The sequence below is a fragment of the Scardinius erythrophthalmus genome (genome assembly GCF_964197995.2).
Source record: "Scardinius erythrophthalmus genome assembly, chromosome: 23".
Classification (NCBI taxonomy): Eukaryota; Metazoa; Chordata; class Actinopteri; order Cypriniformes; family Leuciscidae; genus Scardinius; species Scardinius erythrophthalmus.
Window position 1 is genome coordinate 32,407,262 of NC_138243.1, and position 16,540 is coordinate 32,423,801.

The 16,540-nt window shown below is 46.6% G+C and overlaps 1 protein-coding gene across 3 annotated transcripts in view; it reads left to right on the forward strand.

The window, feature by feature from the left end:
• The window catches only part of hlcs (holocarboxylase synthetase (biotin-(proprionyl-CoA-carboxylase (ATP-hydrolysing)) ligase)), a 106,115-nt gene that overhangs the window by 51,829 nt on the left and 37,746 nt on the right, over positions 1-16,540 (forward strand). The gene's annotated exons all lie outside the window — the stretch shown is intronic.

The window sequence follows — 16,540 nt, forward strand, 5'->3', positions numbered from 1 at the left end:
CGTCTCTTGTGTTGTGTGTGTGTTGGACACAGATGTGTGTCTCCTCTTGAGTTGTGTGTGTGTTGGACAGATGTGCGTCTCTTGTGTTGTGTGTGTGTTGGACACAGATGTGCGTCTCCTCTTGTGTTGTGTGTGTGTTGGACACAGATGTGCGTCTCCTCTTGTGTTGTGTGTGTGTTGGACACAGATGTGTGTCTCCTCTTGAGTTGTGTGTGTGTTGGACACAGATGTGCGTCTCTTGTGTTGAGTGTGTGTTGGACACAGATGTGTGTCTCTTGTGTTGAGTGTGTGTTGGACACAGATGTGCGTCTCCTATTGTGTTGAGTGTGTGTTGGACACAGATGTGCGTCTCCTCTTGTGTTGTGTGTGTGTTGGACACAGATGTGCGTCTCTTGTGTTGAGTGTGTGTTGGACACAGATGTGTGTCTCTTGTGTTGAGTGTGTGTTGGACACAGATGTGCGTCTCCTATTGTGTTGAGTGTGTGTTGGACACAGATGTGCGTCTCTTGTGTTGAGTGTGTGTTGGACACAGATGTGCGTCTCTTGTGTTGTGTGTGTTGGACACAGATGTGCGTCTCTTGTGTTGAGTGTGTGTTGGACACAGATGTGCGTCTCTTGTGTTGAGTGTGTGTTGGACACAGATGTGCGTCTCCTCTTGTGTTGAGTGTGTGTTGGACACAGATGTGTGTCTCCTCTTGTGTTGAGTGTGTGTTGGACACAGATGTGTGTCTCCTCTTGTGTTGTGTGTGTGTTGGACACAGATGTGCGTCTCCTCTTGTGTTGAGTGTGTGTTGGACACAGATGTGCGTCTCTTGTGTTGAGTGTGTGTTGGACACAAATGTGTGTCTCCTCTTGTGTTGTGTGTGTGTTGGACACAAATGTGTGTCTCCTCTTGTGTTGTGTGTGTGTTGGACACAGATGTGCGTCTCCTCTTGTGTTGAGTGTGTGTTGGACACAGATGTGCGTCTCCTCTTGTGTTGAGTGTGTGTTGGACACAGATGTGCGTCTCTTGTGTTGAGTGTGTGTTGGACACAAATGTGTGTCTCCTCTTGTGTTGTGTGTGTGTTGGACACAGATGTGCGTCTCCTCTTGTGTTGTGTGTGTGTTGGACACAGATGTGCGTCTCCTCTTGTGTTGTGTGTGTTGGACACAGATGTGCGTCTCCTCTTGTGTTGAGTGTGTGTTGGACACAGATGTGCGTCTCTTGTGTTGAGTGTGTGTTGGACACAAATGTGTGTCTCCTCTTGTGTTGTGTGTGTGTTGGACACAGATGTGCGTCTCCTCTTGTGTTGAGTGTGTGTTGGACACAGATGTGCGTCTCCTCTTGTGTTGAGTGTGTGTTGGACACAGATGTGCGTCTCTTGTGTTGAGTGTGTGTTGGACACAAATGTGTGTCTCCTCTTGTGTTGTGTGTGTGTTGGACACAGATGTGCGTCTCCTCTTGTGTTGTGTGTGTGTTGGACACAGATGTGCGTCTCCTCTTGTGTTGAGTGTGTGTTGGACACAGATGTGCGTCTCCTCTTGTGTTGAGTGTGTGTTGGACACAGATGTGCGTCTCTTGTGTTGAGTGTGTGTTGGACACAAATGTGTGTCTCCTCTTGTGTTGTGTGTGTGTTGGACACAGATGTGCGTCTCCTCTTGTGTTGAGTGTGTGTTGGACACAGATGTGCGTCTCCTCTTGTGTTGTGTGTGTTGGACACAGATGTGCGTCTCTTGTGTTGAGTGTGTGTTGGACACAGATGTGCGTCTCTTGTGTTGAGTGTGTGTTGGACACAGATGTGCGTCTCTTGTGTTGAGTGTGTGTTGGACACAGATGTGCGTCTCCTATTGTGTTGAGTGTGTGTTGGACACAGATGTGCGTCTCCTCTTGTGTTGTGTGTGTGTTGGACACAGATGTGCGTCTCCTCTTGTGTTGAGTGTGTGTTGGACAGATGTGCGTCTCCTATTGTGTTGAGTGTGTGTTGGACACAGATGTGCGTCTCCTCTTGTGTTGAGTGTGTGTTGGACACATGTGCGTCTCCTCTTGTGTTGAGTGTGTGTTGGACACAGATGTGCGTCTCTTGTGTTGAGTGTGTGTTGGACACAGATGTGTGTCTCCTCTTGTGTTGAGTGTGTGTTGGACACAGATGTGTGTCTCCTCTTGTGTTGAGTGTGTGTTGGACACAGATGTGCGTCTCTTGTGTTGAGTGTGTTGGACACAGATGTGCGTCTCTTGTGTTGTGTGTGTGTTGGACACAGATGTGCGTCTCTTGTGTTGTGTGTGTGTGTTGGACACAGATGTGCTTCTCTTGTGTTGAGTGTGTGTTGGACACAGATGTGCGTCTCCTCTTGTGTTGTGTGTGTGTTGGACACAGATGTGCGTCTCTTGTGTTGTGTGTGTGTTGGACACAGATGTGTGTCTCCTCTTGAGTTGTGTGTGGGTTGGACACATATGTGCGTCTCCTATTGTGTTGAGTGTGTGTTGGACACAGATGTGCGTCTCTTGTGTTGAGTGTGTGTTGGACACAGATGTGCGTCTCTTGTGTTGTGTGTGTGTTGGACACAGATATGCGTCTCTTGTGTTGAGTGTGTGTTGGACACAGATGTGCGTCTCTTGTGTTGAGTGTGTGTTGGACACAGATGTGCGTCTCTTGTGTTGAGTGTGTGTTGGACACAGATGTGCGTCTCCTCTTGTGTTGAGTGTGTGTTGGACACAGATGTGCGTCTCCTCTTGTGTTGTGTGTGTGTTGGACACAGATGTGCGTCTCTTGTTGAGTGTGTGTTGGACACAGATGTGCGTCTCTTGTGTTGTGTGTGTGTTGGACACAGATGTGTGTCTCCTCTTGAGTTGTGTGTGTGTGTTGGACACAGATGTGCGTCTCCTATTGTGTTGAGTGTGTGTTGGACACAGATGTGCGTCTCTTGTGTTGAGTGTGTGTTGGACACAGATGTGCGTCTCTTGTGTTGTGTGTGTGTTGGACACATGTGCGTCTCTTGTGTTGAGTGTGTGTTGGACACAGATGTGCGTCTCTTGTGTTGAGTGTGTGTTGGACACAGATGTGCGTCTCTTGTGTTGAGTGTGTGTTGGACACAGATGTGTGTCTCCTCTTGTGTTGAGTGTGTGTTGGACACAGATGTGCGTCTCTTGTGTTGAGTGTGTGTTGGACACAAATGTGTGTCTCCTCTTGTGTTGTGTGTGTGTTGGACACAGATGTGCGTCTCCTCTTGTGTTGAGTGTGTGTTGGACACAGATGTGCGTCTCTTGTGTTGTGTGTGTGTTGGACACAGATGTGTGTCTCCTCTTGAGTTGTGTGTGTGTTGGACAGATGTGCGTCTCTTGTGTTGTGTGTGTGTTGGACACAGATGTGCGTCTCCTCTTGTGTTGTGTGTGTGTTGGACACAGATGTGCGTCTCCTCTTGTGTTGTGTGTGTGTTGGACACAGATGTGTGTCTCCTCTTGAGTTGTGTGTGTGTTGGACACAGATGTGCGTCTCTTGTGTTGAGTGTGTGTTGGACACAGATGTGTGTCTCTTGTGTTGAGTGTGTGTTGGACACAGATGTGCGTCTCCTATTGTGTTGAGTGTGTGTTGGACACAGATGTGCGTCTCCTCTTGTGTTGTGTGTGTGTTGGACACAGATGTGCGTCTCTTGTGTTGAGTGTGTGTTGGACACAGATGTGTGTCTCTTGTGTTGAGTGTGTGTTGGACACAGATGTGCGTCTCCTATTGTGTTGAGTGTGTGTTGGACACAGATGTGCGTCTCTTGTGTTGAGTGTGTGTTGGACACAGATGTGCGTCTCTTGTGTTGTGTGTGTTGGACACAGATGTGCGTCTCTTGTGTTGAGTGTGTGTTGGACACAGATGTGCGTCTCTTGTGTTGAGTGTGTGTTGGACACAGATGTGCGTCTCCTCTTGTGTTGAGTGTGTGTTGGACACAGATGTGTGTCTCCTCTTGTGTTGAGTGTGTGTTGGACACAGATGTGTGTCTCCTCTTGAGTTGTGTGTGTGTTGGACACAGATGTGCGTCTCTTGTGTTGAGTGTGTGTTGGACACAGATGTGTGTCTCTTGTGTTGAGTGTGTGTTGGACACAGATGTGCGTCTCCTCTTGTGTTGAGTGTGTGTTGGACACAGATGTGTGTCTCCTCTTGTGTTGAGTGTGTGTTGGACACAGATGTGTGTCTCCTCTTGTGTTGTGTGTGTGTTGGACACAGATGTGCGTCTCCTCTTGTGTTGAGTGTGTGTTGGACACAGATGTGCGTCTCTTGTGTTGAGTGTGTGTTGGACACAAATGTGTGTCTCCTCTTGTGTTGTGTGTGTGTTGGACACAAATGTGTGTCTCCTCTTGTGTTGTGTGTGTGTTGGACACAGATGTGCGTCTCCTCTTGTGTTGAGTGTGTGTTGGACACAGATGTGTGTCTCCTCTTGTGTTGTGTGTGTGTTGGACACAGATGTGCGTCTCCTCTTGTGTTGAGTGTGTGTTGGACACAGATGTGCGTCTCTTGTGTTGAGTGTGTGTTGGACACAAATGTGTGTCTCCTCTTGTGTTGTGTGTGTGTTGGACACAAATGTGTGTCTCCTCTTGTGTTGTGTGTGTGTTGGACACAGATGTGCGTCTCCTCTTGTGTTGAGTGTGTGTTGGACACAGATGTGCGTCTCCTCTTGTGTTGAGTGTGTGTTGGACACAGATGTGTGTCTCTTGTGTTGAGTGTGTGTTGGACACAAATGTGTGTCTCCTCTTGTGTTGTGTGTGTGTTGGACACAGATGTGCGTCTCCTCTTGTGTTGAGTGTGTGTTGGACACAGATGTGCGTCTCCTCTTGTGTTGAGTGTGTGTTGGACACAGATGTGCGTCTCTTGTGTTGAGTGTGTGTTGGACACAGATGTGCGTCTCTTGTGTTGAGTGTGTGTTGGACACAGATGTGCGTCTCTTGTGTTGAGTGTGTGTTGGACACAGATGTGCGTCTCTTGTGTTGAGTGTGTGTTGGACACAGATGTGCGTCTCTTGTGTTGAGTGTGTGTTGGACAGATGTGTGTCTCCTCTTGTGTTGAGTGTGTGTTGGACACAGATGTGTGTCTCCTCTTGTGTTGAGTGTGTGTTGGACACAGATGTGTGTCTCCTCTTGTTGAGTGTGTGTTGGACACAGATGTGCGTCTCCTCTTGTGTTGTGGGTGTTGGACACAGATGTGCGTCTCTTGTGTTGAGTGTGTGTTGGACACAGATGTGCGTCTCTTGTGTTGTGTGTGTGTTGGACACAGATGTGCGTCTCTTGTGTTGAGTGTGTGTTGGACACAGATGTGCGTCTCCTCTTGTGTTGAGTGTGTGTTGGACACAGATGTGCGTCTCCTCTTGTGTTGAGTGTGTGTTGGACACAGATGTACGTCTCTTGTGTTGAGTGTGTGTTGGACACAGATGTACGTCTCTTGTGTTGAGTGTGTGTTGGACAGATGTGTGTCTCCTCTTGTGTTGAGTGTGTGTTGGACACAGATGTGCGTCTCCTCTTGTGTTGAGTGTGTGTTGGACACAGATGTACGTCTCTTGTGTTGAGTGTGTGTTGGACACAGATGTGCGTCTCTTGTGTTGAGTGTGTGTTGGACACAGATGTACGTCTCTTGTGTTGAGTGTGTGTTGGACACAGATGTGCGTCTCCTCTTGTGTTGAGTGTGTGTTGGACACAGATGTGCGTCTCCTCTTGTGTTGTGTGTGTGTTGGACACAGATGTACATCTCTTGTGTTGAGTGTGTGTTGGACACAGATGTACGTCTCTTGTGTTGTGTGTGTGTTGGACAGATGTGTGTCTCCTCTTGTGTTGAGTGTGTGTTGGACAGATGTGTGTCTCCTCTTGTGTTGAGTGTGTGTTGGACACAGATGTACGTCTCTTGTGTTGTGTGTGTGTTGGACAGATGTGTGTCTCCTCTTGTGTTGAGTGTGTGTTGGACACAGATGTGCGTCTCCTCTTGTGTTGAGTGTGTGTTGGACACAGATGTGCGTCTCCTCTTGTGTTGAGTGTGTGTTGGACAGATGTGTGTCTCCTCTTGTGTTGAGTGTGTGTTGGACACAGATGTGTGTCTTGTGTTGAGTGTGTGTTGGACAGATGTGTGTCTCTTGTGTTGAGTGTGTGTTGGACAGATGTGCGTCTCCTCTTGTGTTGAGTGTGTGTTGGACACAGATGTGCATCTCTTCTTGTGTTGAGTGTGTGTTGGACACAGATGTGCATCTCTTCTTGTGTTGAGTGTGTGTTGGACACAGATGTACGTCTCTTGTGTTGAGTGTGTGTTGGACACAGATGTGTGTCTTGTGTTGAGTGTGTGTTGGACAGATGTGTGTCTCTTGTGTTGAGTGTGTGTTGGACAGATGTGTGTCTCCTCTTGTGTTGAGTGTGTGTTGGACACAGATGTACGTCTCTTGTGTTGAGTGTGTGTTGGACAGATGTGTGTCTCCTCTTGTGTTGAGTGTGTGTTGGACACAGATGTACGTCTCTTGTGTTGAGTGTGTGTTGGACAGATGTGTGTCTCCTCTTGTGTTGAGTGTGTGTTGGACACAGATGTGCGTCTCCTCTTGTGTTGAGTGTGTGTTGGACACAGATGTACGTCTCTTGTGTTGAGTGTGTGTTGGACACAGATGTGCGTCTCCTCTTGTGTTGAGTGTGTGTTGGACAGATGTGTGTCTCCTCTTGTGTTGAGTGTGTGTTGGACACAGATGTACGTCTCTTGTGTTGAGTGTGTGTTGGACACAGATGTGCATCTCTTCTTGTGTTGAGTGTGTGTTGGACACAGATGTACGTCTCTTGTGTTGAGTGTGTGTTGGACACAGATGTGTGTCTTGTGTTGAGTGTGTGTTGGACAGATGTGTGTCTCTTGTGTTGAGTGTGTGTTGGACAGATGTGTGTCTCTTGTGTTGAGTGTGTGTTGGACACAGATGTACGTCTCTTGTGTTGAGTGTGTGTTGGACAGATGTGTGTCTCCTCTTGTGTTGAGTGTGTGTTGGACACAGATGTACGTCTCTTGTGTTGAGTGTGTGTTGGACAGATGTGTGTCTCCTCTTGTGTTGAGTGTGTGTTGGACACAGATGTGCGTCTCCTCTTGTGTTGAGTGTGTGTTGGACACAGATGTACGTCTCTTGTGTTGAGTGTGTGTTGGACACAGATGTGCGTCTCTTGTGTTGAGTGTGTGTTGGACACAGATGTGCGTCTCTTGTGTTGAGTGTGTGTTGGACACAGATGTGCGTCTCCTCTTGTGTTGAGTGTGTGTTGGACACAGATGTGTGTCTCCTCTTGTGTTGAGTGTGTGTTGGACACAAATGTGTGTCTCCTCTTGTGTTGTGTGTGTGTTGGACACAGATGTGCGTCTCCTCTTGTGTTGAGTGTGTGTTGGACACAGATGTGCGTCTCCTCTTGTGTTGTGTGTGTGTTGGACACAGATGTGCGTCTCTTGTGTTGAGTGTGTGTTGGACACAGATGTGCGTCTCCTCTTGTGTTGAGTGTGTGTTGGACACAGATGTGCGTCTCTTGTGTTGAGTGTGTGTTGGACACAGATGTGCGTCTCCTCTTGTGTTGAGTGTGTGTTGGACACAGATGTGTGTCTCCTCTTGTGTTGAGTGTGTGTTGGACACAAATGTGTGTCTCCTCTTGTGTTGTGTGTGTGTTGGACACAGATGTGCGTCTCCTCTTGTGTTGAGTGTGTGTTGGACACAGATGTGTGTCTCCTCTTGTGTTGAGTGTGTGTTGGACACAGATGTGCGTCTCCTCTTGTGTTGAGTGTGTGTTGGACACAGATGTGCGTCTCCTCTTGTGTTGAGTGTGTGTTGGACACAGATGTGCGTCTCCTCTTGTGTTGTGGGTGTTGGACACAGATGTGCGTCTCCTCTTGTGTTGAGTGTGTGTTGGACACAGATGTGCGTCTCTTGTGTTGTGTGTGTGTTGGACACAGATGTGCGTCTCCTCTTGTGTTGAGTGTGTGTTGGACACAGATGTGCGTCTCCTCTTGTGTTGTGGGTGTTGGACACAGATGTGCGTCTCCTCTTGTGTTGTGTGTGTGTTGGACACAGATGTGCGTCTCTTGTGTTGAGTGTGTGTTGGACACAGATGTGCGTCTCCTCTTGTGTTGTGGGTGTTGGACACAGATGTGCGTCTCCTCTTGTGTTGAGTGTGTGTTGGACACAGATGTGCGTCTCTTGTGTTGAGTGTGTGTTGGACACAGATGTGCGTCTCCTCTTGTGTTGAGTGTGTGTTGGACACAGATGTGCGTCTCCTCTTGTGTTGAGTGTGTGTTGGACACAGATGTGTGTCTCCTCTTGTGTTGTGTGTGTGTTGGACACAGATGTGCGTCTCTTGTGTTGAGTGTGTGTTGGACACAGATGTGCGTCTCCTCTTGTGTTGAGTGTGTGTTGGACACAGATGTGCGTCTCTTGTGTTGAGTGTGTGTTGGACACAGATGTGCGTCTCCTCTTGTGTTGAGTGTGTGTTGGACACAGATGTGTGTCTCCTCTTGTGTTGAGTGTGTGTTGGACACAAATGTGTGTCTCCTCTTGTGTTGTGTGTGTGTTGGACACAGATGTGCGTCTCCTCTTGTGTTGAGTGTGTGTTGGACACAGATGTGTGTCTCCTCTTGTGTTGAGTGTGTGTTGGACACAGATGTGCGTCTCCTCTTGTGTTGAGTGTGTGTTGGACACAGATGTGCGTCTCCTCTTGTGTTGAGTGTGTGTTGGACACAGATGTGCGTCTCCTCTTATGTTGTGGGTGTTGGACACAGATGTGCGTCTCCTCTTGTGTTGAGTGTGTGTTGGACACAGATGTGCGTCTCTTGTGTTGTGTGTGTGTTGGACACAGATGTGCGTCTCCTCTTGTGTTGAGTGTGTGTTGGACACAGATGTGCGTCTCCTCTTGTGTTGAGTGTGTGTTGGACACAGATGTGCGTCTCCTCTTGTGTTGAGTGTGTGTTGGACACAGATGTACGTCTCTTGTGTTGAGTGTGTGTTGGACACAGATGTGCGTCTCCTCTTGTGTTGAGTGTGTGTTGGACACAGATGTGCGTCTCCTCTTGTGTTGAGTGTGTGTTGGACACAGATGTACGTCTCTTGTGTTGAGTGTGTGTTGGACACAGATGTGTGTCTCCTCTTGTGTTGAGTGTGTGTTGGACACAGATGTACGTCTCTTGTGTTGAGTGTGTGTTGGACACAGATGTACGTCTCTTGTGTTGAGTGTGTGTTGGACAGATGTGTGTCTCCTCTTGTGTTGAGTGTGTGTTGGACACAGATGTGCGTCTCCTCTTGTGTTGAGTGTGTGTTGGACACAGATGTACGTCTCTTGTGTTGAGTGTGTATTGGACACAGATGTGCGTCTCCTCTTGTGTTGAGTGTGTGTTGGACACAGATGTGCGTCTCCTCTTGTGTTGTGTGTGTGTTGGACACAGATGTACGTCTCTTGTGTTGAGTGTGTGTTGGACACAGATGTACGTCTCTTGTGTTGAGTGTGTGTTGGACAGATGTGTGTCTCCTCTTGTGTTGAGTGTGTGTTGGACACAGATGTGCGTCTCCTCTTGTGTTGAGTGTGTGTTGGACAGATGTGTGTCTCCTCTTGTGTTGAGTGTGTGTTGGACACAGATGTGCGTCTCCTCTTGTGTTGAGTGTGTGTTGGACACAGATGTACGTCTCTTGTGTTGAGTGTGTGTTGGACACAGATGTGCATCTCTTCTTGTGTTGAGTGTGTGTTGGACACAGATGTGTGTCTTGTGTTGAGTGTGTGTTGGACAGATGTGTGTCTCTTGTGTTGAGTGTGTGTTGGACAGATGTGTGTCTCCTCTTGTGTTGAGTGTGTGTTGGACACAGATGTACGTCTCTTGTGTTGAGTGTGTGTTGGACAGATGTGTGTCTCCTCTTGTGTTGAGTGTGTGTTGGACACAGATGTACGTCTCTTGTGTTGAGTGTGTGTTGGACAGATGTGTGTCTCCTCTTGTGTTGAGTGTGTGTTGGACACAGATGTGCGTCTCCTCTTGTGTTGAGTGTGTGTTGGACACAGATGTACGTCTCTTGTGTTGAGTGTGTGTTGGACACAGATGTGTGTCTTGTGTTGAGTGTGTGTTGGACAGATGTGTGTCTCTTGTGTTGAGTGTGTGTTGGACAGATGTGTGTCTCCTCTTGTGTTGAGTGTGTGTTGGACAGATGTGTGTCTCTTGTGTTGAGTGTGTGTTGGACAGATGTGTGTCTCCTCTTGTGTTGTGTGTGTGTTGGACACAGATGTGCGTCTCCTCTTGTGTTGAGTGTGTGTTGGACACAGATGTGCGTCTCTTGTGTTGTGTGTGTTGGACACAGATGTGCGTCTCCTCTTGTGTTGAGTGTGTGTTGGACACAGATGTGCGTCTCTTGTGTTGTGTGTGTGTTGGACACAGATGTGCGTCTCCTCTTGTGTTGTGTGTGTGTTGGACACAGATGTGCGTCTCCTCTTGTGTTGAGTGTGTGTTGGACACAGATGTGCGTCTCCTCTTGTGTTGAGTGTGTGTTGGACACAGATGTGCGTCTCCTCTTGTGTTGTGTGTGTGTTGGACACAGATGTGCGTCTCCTCTTGTGTTGAGTGTGTGTTGGACACAGATGTGCGTCTCTTGTGTTGTGTGTGTGTTGGACACAGATGTGCGTCTCCTCTTGTGTTGTGTGTGGGTTGGACACAGATGTGCGTCTCCTATTGTGTTGAGTGTGTGTTGGACACAGATGTGCGTCTCCTCTTGTGTTGAGTGTGTGTTGGACACAGATGTGCGTCTCCTATTGTGTTGAGTGTGTGTTGGACACAGATGTGCGTCTCCTCTTGTGTTGAGTGTGTGTTGGACACAGATGTGCGTCTCTTGTGTTGTGTGTGTGTTGGACACAGATGTGCGTCTCTTGTGTTGAGTGTGTGTTGGACACAGATGTGCGTCTCTTGTGTTGAGTGTGTGTTGGACACAGATGTGCGTCTCTTGTGTTGAGTGTGTGTTGGACACAGATGTGTGTCTCCTCTTGTGTTGAGTGTGTGTTGGACACAGATGTGCGTCTCCTCTTGTGTTGTGTGTGTTGGACACAGATGTGCGTCTCTTGTGTTGAGTGTGTGTTGGACACAGATGTGCGTCTCTTGTGTTGAGTGTGTGTTGGACACAGATGTGCGTCTCCTCTTGTGTTGAGTGTGTGTTGGACACAGATGTGCGTCTCCTCTTGTGTTGAGTGTGTGTTGGACACAGATGTGCGTCTCTTGTGTTGAGTGTGTGTTGGACACAGATGTGCGTCTCCTATTGTGTTGAGTGTGTGTTGGACACAGATGTGCGTCTCCTCTTGTGTTGAGTGTGTGTTGGACACAGATGTGCGTCTCTTGTGTTGAGTGTGTGTTGGACACAGATGTGCGTCTCCTCTTGTGTTGAGTGTGTGTTGGACACAGATGTGCGTCTCTTGTGTTGAGTGTGTGTTGGACACAGATGTGCGTCTCCTCTTGTGTTGAGTGTGTGTTGGACACAGATGTGCGTCTCCTCTTGTGTTGAGTGTGTGTTGGACACAGATGTGCGTCTCCTCTTGTGTTGAGTGTGTGTTGGACACAGATGTGCGTCTCCTCTTGTGTTGAGTGTGTGTTGGACACAGATGTGCGTCTCCTCTTGTGTTGAGTGTGTGTTGGACACAGATGTGCGTCTCCTCTTGTGTTGAGTGTGTGTTGGACACAGATGTGCGTCTCCTCTTGTGTTGAGTGTGTGTTGGACACAGATGTGCGTCTCCTCTTGTGTTGAGTGTGTGTTGGACACAGATGTGCGTCTCCTCTTGTGTTGAGTGTGTGTTGGACACAGATGTGCGTCTCCTCTTGTGTTGAGTGTGTGTTGGACACAGATGTGCGTCTCCTCTTGTGTTGAGTGTGTGTTGGACACAGATGTGCGTCTCCTCTTGTGTTGAGTGTGTGTTGGACACAGATGTACGTCTCTTGTGTTGAGTGTGTGTTGGACACAGATGTGCGTCTCCTCTTGTGTTGAGTGTGTGTTGGACACAGATGTGCGTCTCTTGTGTTGAGTGTGTGTTGGACACAGATGTGCGTCTCCTCTTGTGTTGAGTGTGTGTTGGACACAGATGTGCGTCTCCTCTTGTGTTGAGTGTGTGTTGGACACAGATGTACGTCTCTTGTGTTGAGTGTGTGTTGGACACAGATGTGCGTCTCCTCTTGTGTTGAGTGTGTGTTGGACACAGATGTGCGTCTCCTCTTGTGTTGAGTGTGTGTTGGACACAGATGTGCGTCTCCTCTTGTGTTGAGTGTGTGTTGGACACAGATGTGCGTCTCCTCTTGTGTTGAGTGTGTGTTGGACACAGATGTGCGTCTCCTCTTGTGTTGAGTGTGTGTTGGACACAGATGTGCGTCTCCTCTTGTGTTGAGTGTGTGTTGGACACAGATGTACGTCTCTTGTGTTGAGTGTGTGTTGGACACAGATGTGCGTCTCCTCTTGTGTTGAGTGTGTGTTGGACACAGATGTGCGTCTCTTGTGTTGAGTGTGTGTTGGACACAGATGTGCGTCTCCTCTTGTGTTGAGTGTGTGTTGGACACAGATGTGCGTCTCCTCTTGTGTTGAGTGTGTGTTGGACACAGATGTACGTCTCTTGTGTTGAGTGTGTGTTGGACACAGATGTGCGTCTCCTCTTGTGTTGAGTGTGTGTTGGACACAGATGTGCGTCTCCTCTTGTGTTGAGTGTGTGTTGGACACAGATGTGCGTCTCCAATCTCCTCCGAGATTGCCCGATTGCTGTTGGATCGATTGCTCCTGTCTGATCGATTTGCTCCTGTCTGCGTCGCTGCCTGCTGTGAGTGTGTTTGTTTGATTCGGTGCGATAAGCTCCGTCTTAGCCTTATATTTCTTTGTTTTGAACCATCATTTTACTACCATTTCTAGTTGTTTATACTACTACATTTTACCCAACATCTCAGATTAACCTGACATCGCTAGCTTTTGTTATTAGTACTACTAGCACAAAACGCTAGTAATTCGCTAGCCTGTTAACGCGCCACCCGTGCGCTCAGCTATTTTATTTATTTATTTTTCTCTCGCGCGTCCGCGCCTTTGAGTTCATAAAAAGCTCAGGTGAGTAAGAATCACTCAACAAACACGGTGAGTAATGTCTTGTCCTGTTATTGTCACTTGCACTTCATGTCACATGTTTAGTATGCTTCTCTGTCGACAATATAGGATTTATATGTGATAAATGTAAGGAGACAGTTAGGTTGACAGAGAAGATTTCAGAATTAGAAACACGCATCCAAACTTTAATTGAGGATAGTAAGAGTGCTAGTGCTTTAGATGTTTTGGATGCGCATAGAATAGTGCACACTTTACATGAGTCGGTTCTGGCTGAAGTAGAGCCTGTGCAGCCGGGCAAATGGGTGACAGTGAGGGATCGCTCTAGTCGCGGATCTAAAAACCACTCTTCCGTTCCGATTACCATAACAAATCGATTTGCCCCGCTCAGTGAAACACCCACTGAGAATGATTGTGCCCTAGTTATTGGCGATTCTATTACACGGAACGTGAAAATAGAGACACCAACCACCATAGTCACATGTTTGCCGGGAGCCAGAGCGCCTGACATCAAAGCAAATTTAAAAGTGCTGGCTAATGCTAATCGTAAATTCTCTAAGATCATTATTCATGTCGGCACTAATGATGTTCGACTCCGCCAGTCGGAGATCACCAAAACTAATATTAAAGAGGTGTGTGAACTTGCAAGTACGATGTCAAGGACTGTAATTTGCTCTGGCCCCCTTCCTGTTCGCAGGAGTGATGAGATAGTTAGTAGATTGTGTTCGCTTAACGGTTGGCTGTCTAAGTGGTGTCCGCTTAATAATATAGAATTCATAGACAATTGGAAAAGTTTTTGGGGCAAACCTGACCTGTTGAAAAGAGATGGTATTCATCCCTCCTGGGATGGTGCTGCTCTTCTCTCTAGTAATATGGCTCATAGTCTTAGAGCTCAAACATGACAATCTGGGGCTCAGGTCAGGAAGCAGACAGACTGGCTAAACCGACCGTCTGCTAGCGGCCTCGCGTCACCAAGGTCAGATAAATCCCATCACATAGAGCCTCTCTCACCTAGCTATCATCATATAGAGACTGTGTCTGTTCCCTGAATTTGGAAATCCAAAAAACGTTTAAACCCAACTAAGGTTAAAAATTTAATTGATGTTCAACAAATAAAAAACAGCTATAATACAGATGAGCAAATGCTAAAGCTTGGGTTGCTGAATATTCGATCGCTTACTTCAAAAGCACTCGTTGTTAACGATATGATTTCAGATAATAACCTAGATGTGCTGTGTTTGACAGAAACCTGGCTAAAACCAAACGATTACATTACTTTAAATGAATCAACCCCGCAAGATTACTGTTATAAACATGAGCCTCGTCTGAAACGCAAAGGGGGTGGAGTTGCTGTAATCTATAGTAATAGTTTCAAAACCACTAAGAAATCAAGTTTTAAATATAATTCTTTTGAAGCATTGGTGCTTAATGTAAAATATAGTGTAAACGATAAATCACGTTTGAGATTTGTGCCGGCTACTGTATACAGGCCACCAGGGCACCATACAGACTTTATCAAAGAATTTGCGGACTTTCTATCAGAATTAATATTGACTGCAGATAAAGTACTAATTGTTGGTGATTTTAATATACACATCGATAATGAAAAAGATGCATTGGGATTGGCATTTAAAGACATTCTGAACTCAATTGGAGTTAGACAACACGTGTCAGGACCTACTCATCGTCGTAATCATACTCTAGATCTAATATTATCACACGGAATAGATGTGGATGCCGTTGAAATTCTGCAGCAGAGCGATGACATCTCAGATCATTATCTAGTCTCGTGTAATTTGGCAGGCAGAGCATTGTAGTCTCCCTGAGGAAAAATTTGATTCATTCGTTGCTATAGAAGAGGAAGAATTTACTGAACTCGTTAAATCATCTAAATCTACAACATGTATGTTAGACCCTATACCGACTAAGCTACTGAAAGAAATACTTCCAGAGGTCATAGATCCTCTTTTTAATATCATTAATTCATCTTTGTCTCTAGGATACGTACCAAAAAACTTTAAACTGGCTTTGATTAAACCGCTTGTTAAAAAAAACGCAACTTGATCCTACAGAATTAGTCAATCACAGGCCGATCTCGAATCTACCTTTTCTGTCAAAGATATTAGAAAAGGCAGTATCTTCACAACTGTGTTCCTTTCTTGAAAGAAATGATATCTGAGGATTTCCAGTCCGGATTTAGACCGTACCATAGTACCGAAACAGCTCTCATTAGAGTCACAAATGATTTGCTCTTATCATCCGATCGTGGTTGTGTCTCTCTATTAGTGTTACTCGATCTTAGCGCTGCATTTGACACCATCGACCACAACGTTCTTTTAAATAGATTAGAACATTATGTTGGCATTACGGGAAATGCACTAGCATGGTTTAAATCACACTTATCTGACCGTTATCAGTTTGTAGCAGTAAATGAAGAGATGTCTCATCGATCACAAGTTCAGTATGGCGTACCACAAGGCTCAGTACTAGGACCGCTGCTGTTCACTCTGTACATGCTACCCTTAGGAGATATCATTAGGAAACATGGAATTAGCTTTCACTGTTATGCTGACGATACTCAGCTCTATATTTCTTCAAAACCTAACGAAACTTATCAATTCACAAAATTAACAGAATGCACAGCGGATATAAAAAACTGGATGACTAGTAATTTCCTACTACTAAATTCTAAAAAAAACAGAGATTCTAATTATTGGACAAAAAACTTCCTCACGTAATAACCTAGAATACTGTCTAACACTCGATGGCTGCTCTGTCGAGTCTTCGTCGTCGGTTAGGAACCTGTGTGTGTGTGTGTGTGTGTGTGTGTGTGTGTGTGTGTGTGTGTGTGTGTGTGTGTGTGTGTGTGCTCTTTGATACCAATCTTTCATTTGAAAGTCATGTGTCTAGTATCTGTAAAACCACATTTTTCCATCTTAAAAATATATCTAAATTACGTCATATGCTCTCATTGACAAATGCGGAACAGTTAGTTCATGCGTTCATGAGCTCAAGGCTAGATTATTGTAATGCTCTACTGGGTGGTTGCCCTGCACGCTTAATAAACAAACTACAGCTGGTCCAAAACGCAGCAGCTCGAGTTCTTACCAGAACAGATGTGTGTCTCCTCTTGTGTTGAGTGTGTGTTGGACACAGATGTGTGTCTCCTCTTGTGTTGAGTGTGTGTTGGACACAGATGTGCGTCTCCTCTTGTGTTGAGTGTGTGTTGGACACAGATGTGCATCTCCTCTTGTGTTGAGTGTGTGTTGGACACAGATGTGTGTCTCTTGTGTTGAGTGTGTGTTGGACAGATGTGTGTCTCCTCTTGTGTTGAGTGTGTGTTGGACACAGATGTGCATCTCCTCTTGTGTTGAGTGTGTGTTGGACACAGATGTGTGTCTCTTGTGTTGAGTGTGTGTTGGACAGATGTGTGTCTCCTCTTGTGTTGAGTGTGTGTTGGACACAGATGTGCGTTTCTTGTGTTGAGTGTGTGTTGGACAGA